Below are 9,954 nucleotides of genomic sequence, written 5' to 3'. Positions count from 1 at the left end.
GGCAAGGCATACAATAAACTGCCCTCAGTCTGTGGATCCTACCCATGGATAGATAATATTACACCTCTATTATTGTCCATGTGTGGCCCGTAATTCAACAACATGTCTGCAGCTCAGGATTTTATTTTTTCCAAGATGTTTTTCTCTTTTCTTTCGGTTTCATTCCCTCGTATAGAATCGCTTTTTAAAATGTGAAAGCAGCCAGGAAGGGTACGTGCCAAGCTACATGCTGATTGTGTATTTGGATGGTTGTATACACACACACACACACATACAGTCGCCTTTTAAGATTTGATGGTCCTGCTGGGGACAAGGTGAGCGTCTGAAGACGACCGCTACATCAGCTGTCGCCCGGGATGCTCTGAGATTCAAGGTAAGGTCCACACGGTTGGACACAATATTCTACATAAACACATTTGGGTGTTTGAAGGCCGGTGGTGCCACTGGCAGCACTCACTTTTCTTTCAATTTTACAGTTTTTAAGTCCAGAAAAATTCAAGGATACAGCAAAGTTTTATTCTTCTCGGAGCTGAAAAGCCTTTGAAGCAGCATTTAGGCCGTGCATGATCACAACGCTGCTTTTTCAAAGACGGTTTGATTCATGCAAAAACTCCAAACATGACAAAAGAGAATATGCAAAGAGGATTTAAGAAGCAAATATTTTGAGTCATGATTTACTACCTGACTGATAACAAGCTTTTTAATTAATTAAATGTGTCCAGGTAACCTTGACAGACACCACAAAGTTGTTCTCTTGCTCTTTTTTATTTTTGCGACCATTTATTTGAGCTGGAAAACCTTCAAAACAACCATCATGAAGCCTCTCAGCTGCGTAGAATGAATAACACATGAATAAATCCTACAATCAATGCCAGACTATTTATAGTGAGGAGACAGCAGTGATACTGGATCAATAGACCAAACACAAAGACATTGTTTGCAGATGAAAATAGAGGAGTCACGCTCAATGGAATATCAGAACAATGGTGATGTTTTTTGGGAGCACTGTGAGTAGTTTGGGTCACACTGGGATGCAGGTAAAATATCAACTCAGTTGCCAGAATAAATGTTGGCATTGTGTGTCTCTGCAAATCACAGATAAGTTGCATTTGTATGGAATTAATGGCAGATGTGTTGAAATTTTATATTTCTTTATATTTCAACAACACTGTGGTTGATATGTAGTCAGGTTTAGGCACAAAAAAACACTTAGTTATGGTTACAAAAAATTATATTTTGGTGGCACAAAACCAGCTGGAAACAAAGCGATATCTCGATAAAGAACAGTCACCTTTCATGGCACAATCCCCGCTGGAAATGCAGTGACGTCTTGATACAAAACAACTGCTTTATATGGAAATATCTCGCTGGAAATGCAGTAACGTCTCAGTAAAAAACAACCGCTTTTCGTGCCACGATCCAGGCAAGAAATGGAGTGATGTCATAGTTAAAAACAACCACATTATGTGGCACTTTGCCCGGTGGAAATGCAGTGACATCACAATAAAAAACACCTGCTTTTCGTGGAAATATCTCCACTGGAAACGCAGCGAAACGTCAGTGAAAAATAACTGCTTTTCATGGCACTATGCCAGCAGGAAACTCACTAATGTCTCGGTAACTAACAACCGTTGTTCGTGCCACTATTTCAGCTGGAAATGCAGCAATGTTACGTTAAAAAACAACTTCTTTTCATGGCAGCGATGTCGCAGTGAAAAACATCCATGTTACTGTACATGGCACTTTACCCGGTGGAAATGTTTTTTCGATAAAAATCAACTGCTTTTTGTGCCACTATCCCGGCATAAAATGGAGTGTAGTCACAGTAAAAAACAACCGCTTTTCATGGCACAATCATGGCTGGAAATGCAGCAACGTCTCTGTAAAAAATAACCGTTTTTAATGACACTATCTTGGCTGGAAATGCAGTGATGCCACAGTGAAAAACAACCACTTTCCATCGCAATTTTTCCGGTGTAAATGCAGCAATGTGTCTGTAAATAAAACAAACTTCTTTTCATGGTACTAGCCCCGTTGGAAACGCAGCGACCTCTTGATAAAACACAACAGTCTTTCATGGCCCTATCCCCGCTAGAAATACAGCGATGTCTCTAAAAAAAACAACCACTTTCCATGGCACTATTACAGCAGGAAGCACAGTTACACCTCAATAAAAAACAAACGCTATTTGTGGCACTATCCCTGCTGGAAATGCAGTGATGTCACATTGGAAAACAAGTGGTTATTTTTCACTGTGGCACTTTCCCCAGTGGATATGCGCTGCTGTCTTGATAAAAAAACAATTGCTTTTTGTGCCACTGTCCCGGCATAAAATGGAGTGTAGTCACAGTAAAAAACAACCGCTTTTCATGGCACAATCATGGCTGGAAATGCAGCAACGTCTCTGTAAAAAATAACCGTTTTTAATGACACTATCTTGGCTGGAAATGCAGTGATGCCACAGTGAAAAACAACCACTTTCCATCGCAATTTTTCCGGTGTAAATGCAGCAATGTGTCTGTAAATAAAACAAACTTCTTTTCATGGTACTAGCCCCGTTGGAAACGCAGCGACCTCTTGATAAAACACAACAGTCTTTCATGGCCCTATCCCCGCTAGAAATACAGCGATGTCTCTAAAAAAAACAACCACTTTCCATGGCACTATTACAGCAGGAAGCACAGTTACACCTCAATAAAAAACAAACGCTATTTGTGGCACTATCCCTGCTGGAAATGCAGTGATGTCACATTGGAAAACAAGTGGTTATTTTTCACTGTGGCACTTTCCCCAGTGGATATGCGCTGCTGTCTTGATAAAAAAACAATTGCTTTTTGTGCCACTGTCCCGGCAAGAGATGCAGTGATGTTACAGTAAAAGAACAACCACTGAACATGGCACTTTCTCTGTTTGGAAACTGAGCAGTGGGTCACTATAAAACAAACGGCATTGTTGTTTGTCAGTCTTGAACAGTGGTCTGCAGTTTGGCAGGTGTCTCGCCAAGGTGACCTCCACCAGTCCTCCTGCTGACAGTCAGCTCATGTCATGTCAGCTCGTATACTACATCACTTCAGAAACACTGATATGGTGACGTATGAAACAAATGTAACATAGCTGTGCTTTGCAGGAACGTACCAACATTTTCTTTCAGGCTGAAAACACATCAGATTGATGCATTATGCAGTTGATCAGCGTTTTATCCGTCACCACCCTGTGAATGTTTATTTGAAGATACAAGGAGCTCTTAAACCACCAAACCACACAGCTAGTCTATTATTCACGCCTTTACAAGAGGTAGAAACAAGCCGTGCCACAGGGGCTGAGAACACACACACACACACACACACACACATAGAGTACATCGGTCTTCAATCCGTCACATTCCTGACGGAAACGTGGAAGCTTCCTTCCTGTGCTCTGATGCTGTGCACTCACCGACGCCGCGGAGAAGCTGAGGGAGCGGGCTGGAGAGCAGGAAATTGGTCCGCTCATGAAGAGAGGATAAGAGGAAGTGTTTGGTTTTGAGCTAATGAAGATTAACGGCTGTGCCGAGCGGCGAGCAGGAAACCAGATCATCCCTGATGGAGGTACCTCAGAGGGGTCAGAGGTCAGAGGGGTCATATTAAAGTTTCAGACACAAGACACTTATTTTGTGACTCTGAGATAATTTTGTATTAATTTTTGTCTCTTTTTGGTCTTTTTTTTTGTAGTTATTTTATGTCTCCATTTATCATTTTGTCTCTTTTTTGGTTGTTCTGCCCTGTTTGTAATTGTTTGGTGTCTCTTTGTGGTCATTTTGTACTTTTTTTTTTAGGTCAGGGAGCAATTTTTGTCTGGTCACAGCTACATCAGGGCCATGACTAAGGACACAGAGGACATGTCCAGGATGTGTATTTTTTCACATCTCATTCCACTTTTCACACAAGGACACATCTCTTTCAGGAAAGCAAAGTATGTTTTTACATTTTCTACCTAATCTGTGACATGGCTGCAGCCGTACTCCAACACAACCCCAAGTGTCTTGACCTCAGTATTATTTTAATCTCAGTTGCATTGTTTATTTTTTATTGTTTAGATCAGAATGTGGAGTCTTTAAAACTACTCACTGGACAATTTAACCAAATTTAATGCAAATACATGTTTATTTACAACAATAATTGATGTAATCCTCATGCTGTACCTCCTTTGTTAGGTACAGTTTTGAGTATTGATAAATACTATAATGGACCTGTAACAGTCAGACTATTAAAATACGGACGACACAACACAGTGAATTTAATAAACATTTAAAAAAAACAAAAATTCTTCCTGTTTTTAGTTAAAAAATGTATAAAAACTATATTATTTTAATTTAATTCTGCATAAAATCCCAGACTGTAATACACAAATACAAAGATTCAGTACCATTTAGTGTGTGGAAATTAATGTTAATTTTATGTAGATTGTTATTATTAGTAGTAGCAGTAGTAATATTTATAAATATTCCAGCATCATGTCAAAAACTGGCAAAAAACAGTGGAAAATAATATTTCATATTTTTTTTAGGAAGAGGACATTTTTGTCCTTTAAGATAACTGGGAGTTGGGTTTCTGTTTGTTTTTATAATCTCATACAGCACAAAAAACAATAATGCATCAAAATAAATGTTGCAAATCACTGACATATCCCAGACGATGATTAAATAAAAATAAAAATTCTCCCTAGCATATAGTTTATGGAAAATAACTAAAATGTTGAGGTTTTATTTATTTTTTTTTTAATAAAAAACAACAGTGACATTATGTAAACAAACTGACATTTAAAGGTTTAGAATTCTATAAATAAATAAATATTTGGTCGTTACTATCAACACATATCCCTACAGAAATAAAATGTTATTTCAATGCATATCCCAAACTGTGATCATCAAAAATTTAATTAATTAAAAAATCCTCCTACCATTAATTTGATTTATTATTTATATTATTTTTTCTAAATGGATTTTTTTTAATAATTAAAAACATAGTGGTATCATGTTAAAAACTGGCATTTAAAGGGTTAAAATTCTGAAAATAAATGAATAATAGGTGGTTATGATAAAAAAAATTAAAATGATATTATAATATACAGTATTTTTATGGCAGTGAAAGGAAGGGGGCATTTTTGTCCTCAAAGATAACAAGTGGGAGTTGTTATTTATGTATTTTTTTTATCTGACACAGCACAAAAAATAAAAATGCATCAGAACCATTGTGGCTGCTAATCACAGATACAACCCAGACTGTGGGAAGAAAAACAATTTTAAAAATCCCCTATTGCGTTAAGTATAGCGAAAGAAAAATACACATTTTTTAAAAACAAAAACAGCTGTGGCATGATGTTAATAAACTGGCATTTAAATGGTTAGAATACTAAAAAAAAAAAAAAGAATATTTGATAGTTATGATCAGGACAGATTTTGGTTGAAAATTTTCACCCATTGAAGGTGGATAATATATAATATTTTCATGGCAGTTTTTCTTGACGCAGAACATTTTGACGACATCAGAGAAACTTTTTTTAAAGCGTGAACAGGAAGGGACGGTCACATGAAACTGACCTGTGTTTCCTCAGTTTGTTTCTTGTATGCAAATGTTTCCATCTGACAAAACATTCACATGTAATTTTACACTGTTTTAAATCAAGAGAGAAAAAAATGTCTCAGTTTATCTCAATGAAATGATTATTATTAACTGAACAGCTGAGGTCACAGACACCCTGACATGTATACCCTGTGTTTTATTTACATGGAGCTGATTACATTATTATCATTAACATCTATTTTAACTTTCAAGGAGCAAAAACAATTCCTGTCGTCTATTGTCTTCACTTTTGAGATTTGTCTTTGAATTCATGCTGCCATGAAGCAAATAAGACGAGTGAGACTGAAATCCCAAATAAAGGCTCTGTTTGGTATGCAGGTAATTAAATTATAGTGTTGATCAAAGGACGGCCTGCGAGACGCTTTTTTTGTTTCCTTCTCCCTTTTTTTGTCTTTTTATTTTTTACATTTTCCCACCATTCCTCACGCACTCCTTTGAAGAACTGAAGTGAGTCATTCCTCTTTGTTAGGAAAAATATTCTCTGAATTGTTGTGCTTATGCAACGCTTAAGCTGGTTGGCAGAACACGGAGGAAACACAGACGTATATAAAACACACTCACTGGAGGATTTAATGTAAACGGCTCAGCAGCGTTGGATGGTACGATGCTGCCATCTTGTGCTGAAGGAGGAAAGTAAAACCAGAACGCCTGGATCATTAAATCCAAGACTTTCACACCACAACGCACCAAAGTGATGCTCTGCTGATATGACATGAGACATGATGACACACACCTGAGGATAATGTGTGTGTGTGTTTAAATAGCATGTTGTTTGATAGGATTAATACAGTGTACACTCCGCCCTCATAAGGCCTGTTATTCCACACTGACGTTTGGGCGTGCCGGATCTCAGATCAGTCGTTGGAGCTTTGATCTCTTCCAGACGTGTGTGTGTGTGTGTGTGTGTGTGTGTGTGTGTGTGTGTGTGTGTGTGTCTTTCTCAGTGACATTTAGTTGCTGTGCACCAGGACAGTTCAGCCATGTGCAGATGATGAGGCAATGAGCCTGTAAACGCAGCCACAGAGTGTATGGTGGTTTTACCTCGTTCTTCTCGTTGTCCTTTTGTGTCCCTTCATGAGGATTTTTTTGTCTTTTTGGGCATTTCATGTCTCTTTGTGGTTGTTTTTCCAACTTTTTGTAGTTATTTTGTGTCTCTTTGAGGTTATTGTACGTCTTGTCTCTTTGTCGTCACTTTGTATCTCTGTGTATGTTTTGTGTCTCTTTGTAGTCACTTTATGTCTCTTTGCAGTCACTTTATGTCTCTTTGTCGTCACTTTGTGTCTCTTTGTAGTCACTTTATGTCTCTTTGTCGTCACTTTGTGTCTCTGTATGTTTTGTGTCTCTTTGTAGTCATTTTATGTCTCTTTGTGGTTGATTTGTGTCTCTTTGCAGTCACTTTATGTCTTTGTCGTCACTTTGTGTCTCTGTATGTTTTGTGTCTCTTTGTAGTCACTTTGTGTCTCTTTGCAGTCACTTTGTGTCTCTTTGTAGTCACTTTGTGTCTCTTTGTGGTTGATTTGTGTCTCTTTGTAGTCACTTTGTGTCTCTTTGTAGTCACTTTATGTCTCTTTGTGGTTGATTTGTGTCTCTTTGTAGTCACTTTGTGTCTCTTTGTAGTCATTTTATGTCTCTTTGTGGTTGATTTGTGTCTCTTTGTAGTCACTTTGTCTCTTTGCAGTCACTTTGTGTCTCTTTGCAGTCACTTTGTGTCTCTTTGTAGTCACTTTATGTCTCTTTGTGGTTGATTTGTGTCTCTTTGTAGTCACTTTGTGTCTCTTTGTAGTCACTTTATGTCTTTTTGTGGTTGATTTGTCTCTTTGTAGTCACTTTGTGTCTCTTTGTAGTCATTTTATGTCTCTCTGTGGTTGATTTGTGTCTCTTTGTAGTCACTTTGTGTCTGATTGTAAGCATTTCATGTGTCTTTTAGTCATTTTGTGTCTCCGTCATCACTTTGTCACTTTTTGTAGTCACTTTATGTCTCTTTGTGGTTGATTTGTGTCTGATTGTAGTCACTTTATGTCTCTCTGTGGTTGATTTGTGTCTCTTTGTAGTCACTTTGTGTCTGATTGTAAGCATTTCATGTGTCTTTTAGTCATTTTGTGTCTCCGTCATCACTTTGTCACTTTTTGTAGTCACTTTATGTCTCTTTGTGGTTGATTTGTGTCTGATTGTAGTCACTTTATGTCTCTTTGTGGTTGTTTTGTGTCTGATTGTAGTCATTTTATGTCTCTTTGTGGTTGATTTGTGTCTCTTTGTAGTCACTTTATGTCTCTTTGTGGTTGTTTTGTGTCTGATTGTAGTCATTTTATGTCTCTTTGTGGTTGTTTTGTGTCTGATTGTAGTCATTTTGTGTCTCCGTAATCACTTGTGTCACTTTTTGTAGTCACTTTTTATCTCTTTGTGGTCATTTTGTGACTTTCTGTAGTATTTTTTGTCTCTTTGTAGTTGTTTGAGTCTCTGTGGTTGTTTAGCATCCCTTTGTGGTCTTTTTGTCTCTTCCTGGTTGGTACCTGTTAATTTGATTGACATTTAGCAGGTGGATGCCAGGTGGGCCCTTGACACTTTTGGCCCCTGGGCCTGTGCCTGCTATGCTTGTTCAGTAATCCATCCATGAGTTCAGCTACTCCCTGTAAATACACGGACGTATTGTGTAAAGAAGGAAAGAAATTATTGAAACCTACTGTTGAGTTTTTTTTCTGTCGTGTCCTGTTAGCGGCGTGTCTCATGTCATGCTCCTGATAACTGTGGCTGAGAGGGAACAGAAGACGTACCTGTTATCACGCCTCTGTGTCAGCTACAGTAGCTGCTCTTTCACCGCTGCACCAAGGAGTGCAACATCTGGCACAACAGCTGCTGTGTGTAAACCTGAAGCAACTTCTCTGGTGTGTGACTGTGCTAATAATAGAGTGTTTGCAGCTTTTTATTCATAGTTTGATGGTGAATGTTACACAGTCCGTGTGAATGTTCTTTCTCTCTTCATTATCGGCTTCACCGTAAAGGTTTGTACAGATAACTTTCTGGAATAACTTCAGACTTTTGTAGGAGCTGCTGCAGCAGATTTTTAGCACAGTTTTAAAAGATTAGAATACAGTGATCATATATTAAAAACTGACATCAGATAATACCCTCTATCTGACTGTGTGTTCACACCTGCCCAAAAGAACTGCACTTAAGGGCAAACGAATTTGAAGTTGATTGAACCGAACCGAACAGGGCAAGTGTGGAAGCACCCTTAGGGCTCATTTATGCTCAACGTTAAATACGGATCCGGATACAGACGGAGCCTTCTGTCTGTGCTCTGTATTCATTTCGTCCGTATTTCTGCACGTTTCCATAAAGCTTACGGATACGGGCCAAACGGAGCAGTACCACCGGGAACCGTGGGGGCAGTGTTGCTGTCACTACCTGATACGTAGCTCTAGTGAGACACGAAGAAGAAATAACAATTCAGTTTCTCTCATCAGCAGTACTAGAGAAAAGAATTCTCCGTCCTCCAGTGGCGATGTATTTAACGGCCTCACCGACCACCGCCTCCTACAACGCTGCCTCTGTTTTTGTCTTTTATGCAAGAGGTACTTTATCAATATCTCCTCCACAGTCGCCATGTTTGTTTTTGAGTTTGTTGTTGTCATAAACTTTTGACGCTGGGCTGCCCCCTGGTGGATATATTGGTTAACATCCATGCCAACGTAAAGGGCGCATGGAAGTATGTGGGCAGTGACGGTAACATCGTTTGAAACGGACGTATACATTTTCGTACGTAAAGGGAGCATAAATGAGCCTTTAGTCGTTAGTTCAAGGTCCACCCAGTTTAATATATTCAGCATCACACTTGCATTTGGCCATGCCGTCAAGCTAGTTCGCCATCTCTGTCACGTAGCTGTCCCTTAGTTACTCACTCTACAGCAGAAAACGGCACTTCAAAATAAAAGCTGTGTTCCAGAAATTCACTGTACTTCAAAATAAAGTCTGTTTTTGACAAAGTTGACATGTTCACGAGTCATTTGTGGTCCATTCAAAATGCACACGTGACCCACTTTTGTACCGCGACCCACCAGTTGGGAACCAGTGTTAGACACTATCAGAATGTTATCGGACTGACTCGGATTGATCAAATTCTGGGCAAACGAGTCATTTTGCTCATTGTGACGATCACAAAATGTATCCATTGATTTACATCTCTTTTACAATGTAAGTCTATGGGATAAAGTCTTTTTGGGCCCAGTGGCATCACGTGACGGACTCAGAAGTTGTAGCTATACTGTTTAACCGCTATGAAAATCTAAAGCCCAGCACGCGTCCTGGGAGCCTCGGCAGCTGCTGTTTGTGTCCC

This window comes from Epinephelus lanceolatus, chromosome 23 (assembly GCF_041903045.1).
Source record: "Epinephelus lanceolatus isolate andai-2023 chromosome 23, ASM4190304v1, whole genome shotgun sequence".
Classification (NCBI taxonomy): Eukaryota; Metazoa; Chordata; class Actinopteri; order Perciformes; family Serranidae; genus Epinephelus; species Epinephelus lanceolatus.
The sequence above is the reverse complement of the archived record's forward strand: the minus strand, read 5'-3'. Positions refer to the sequence as shown.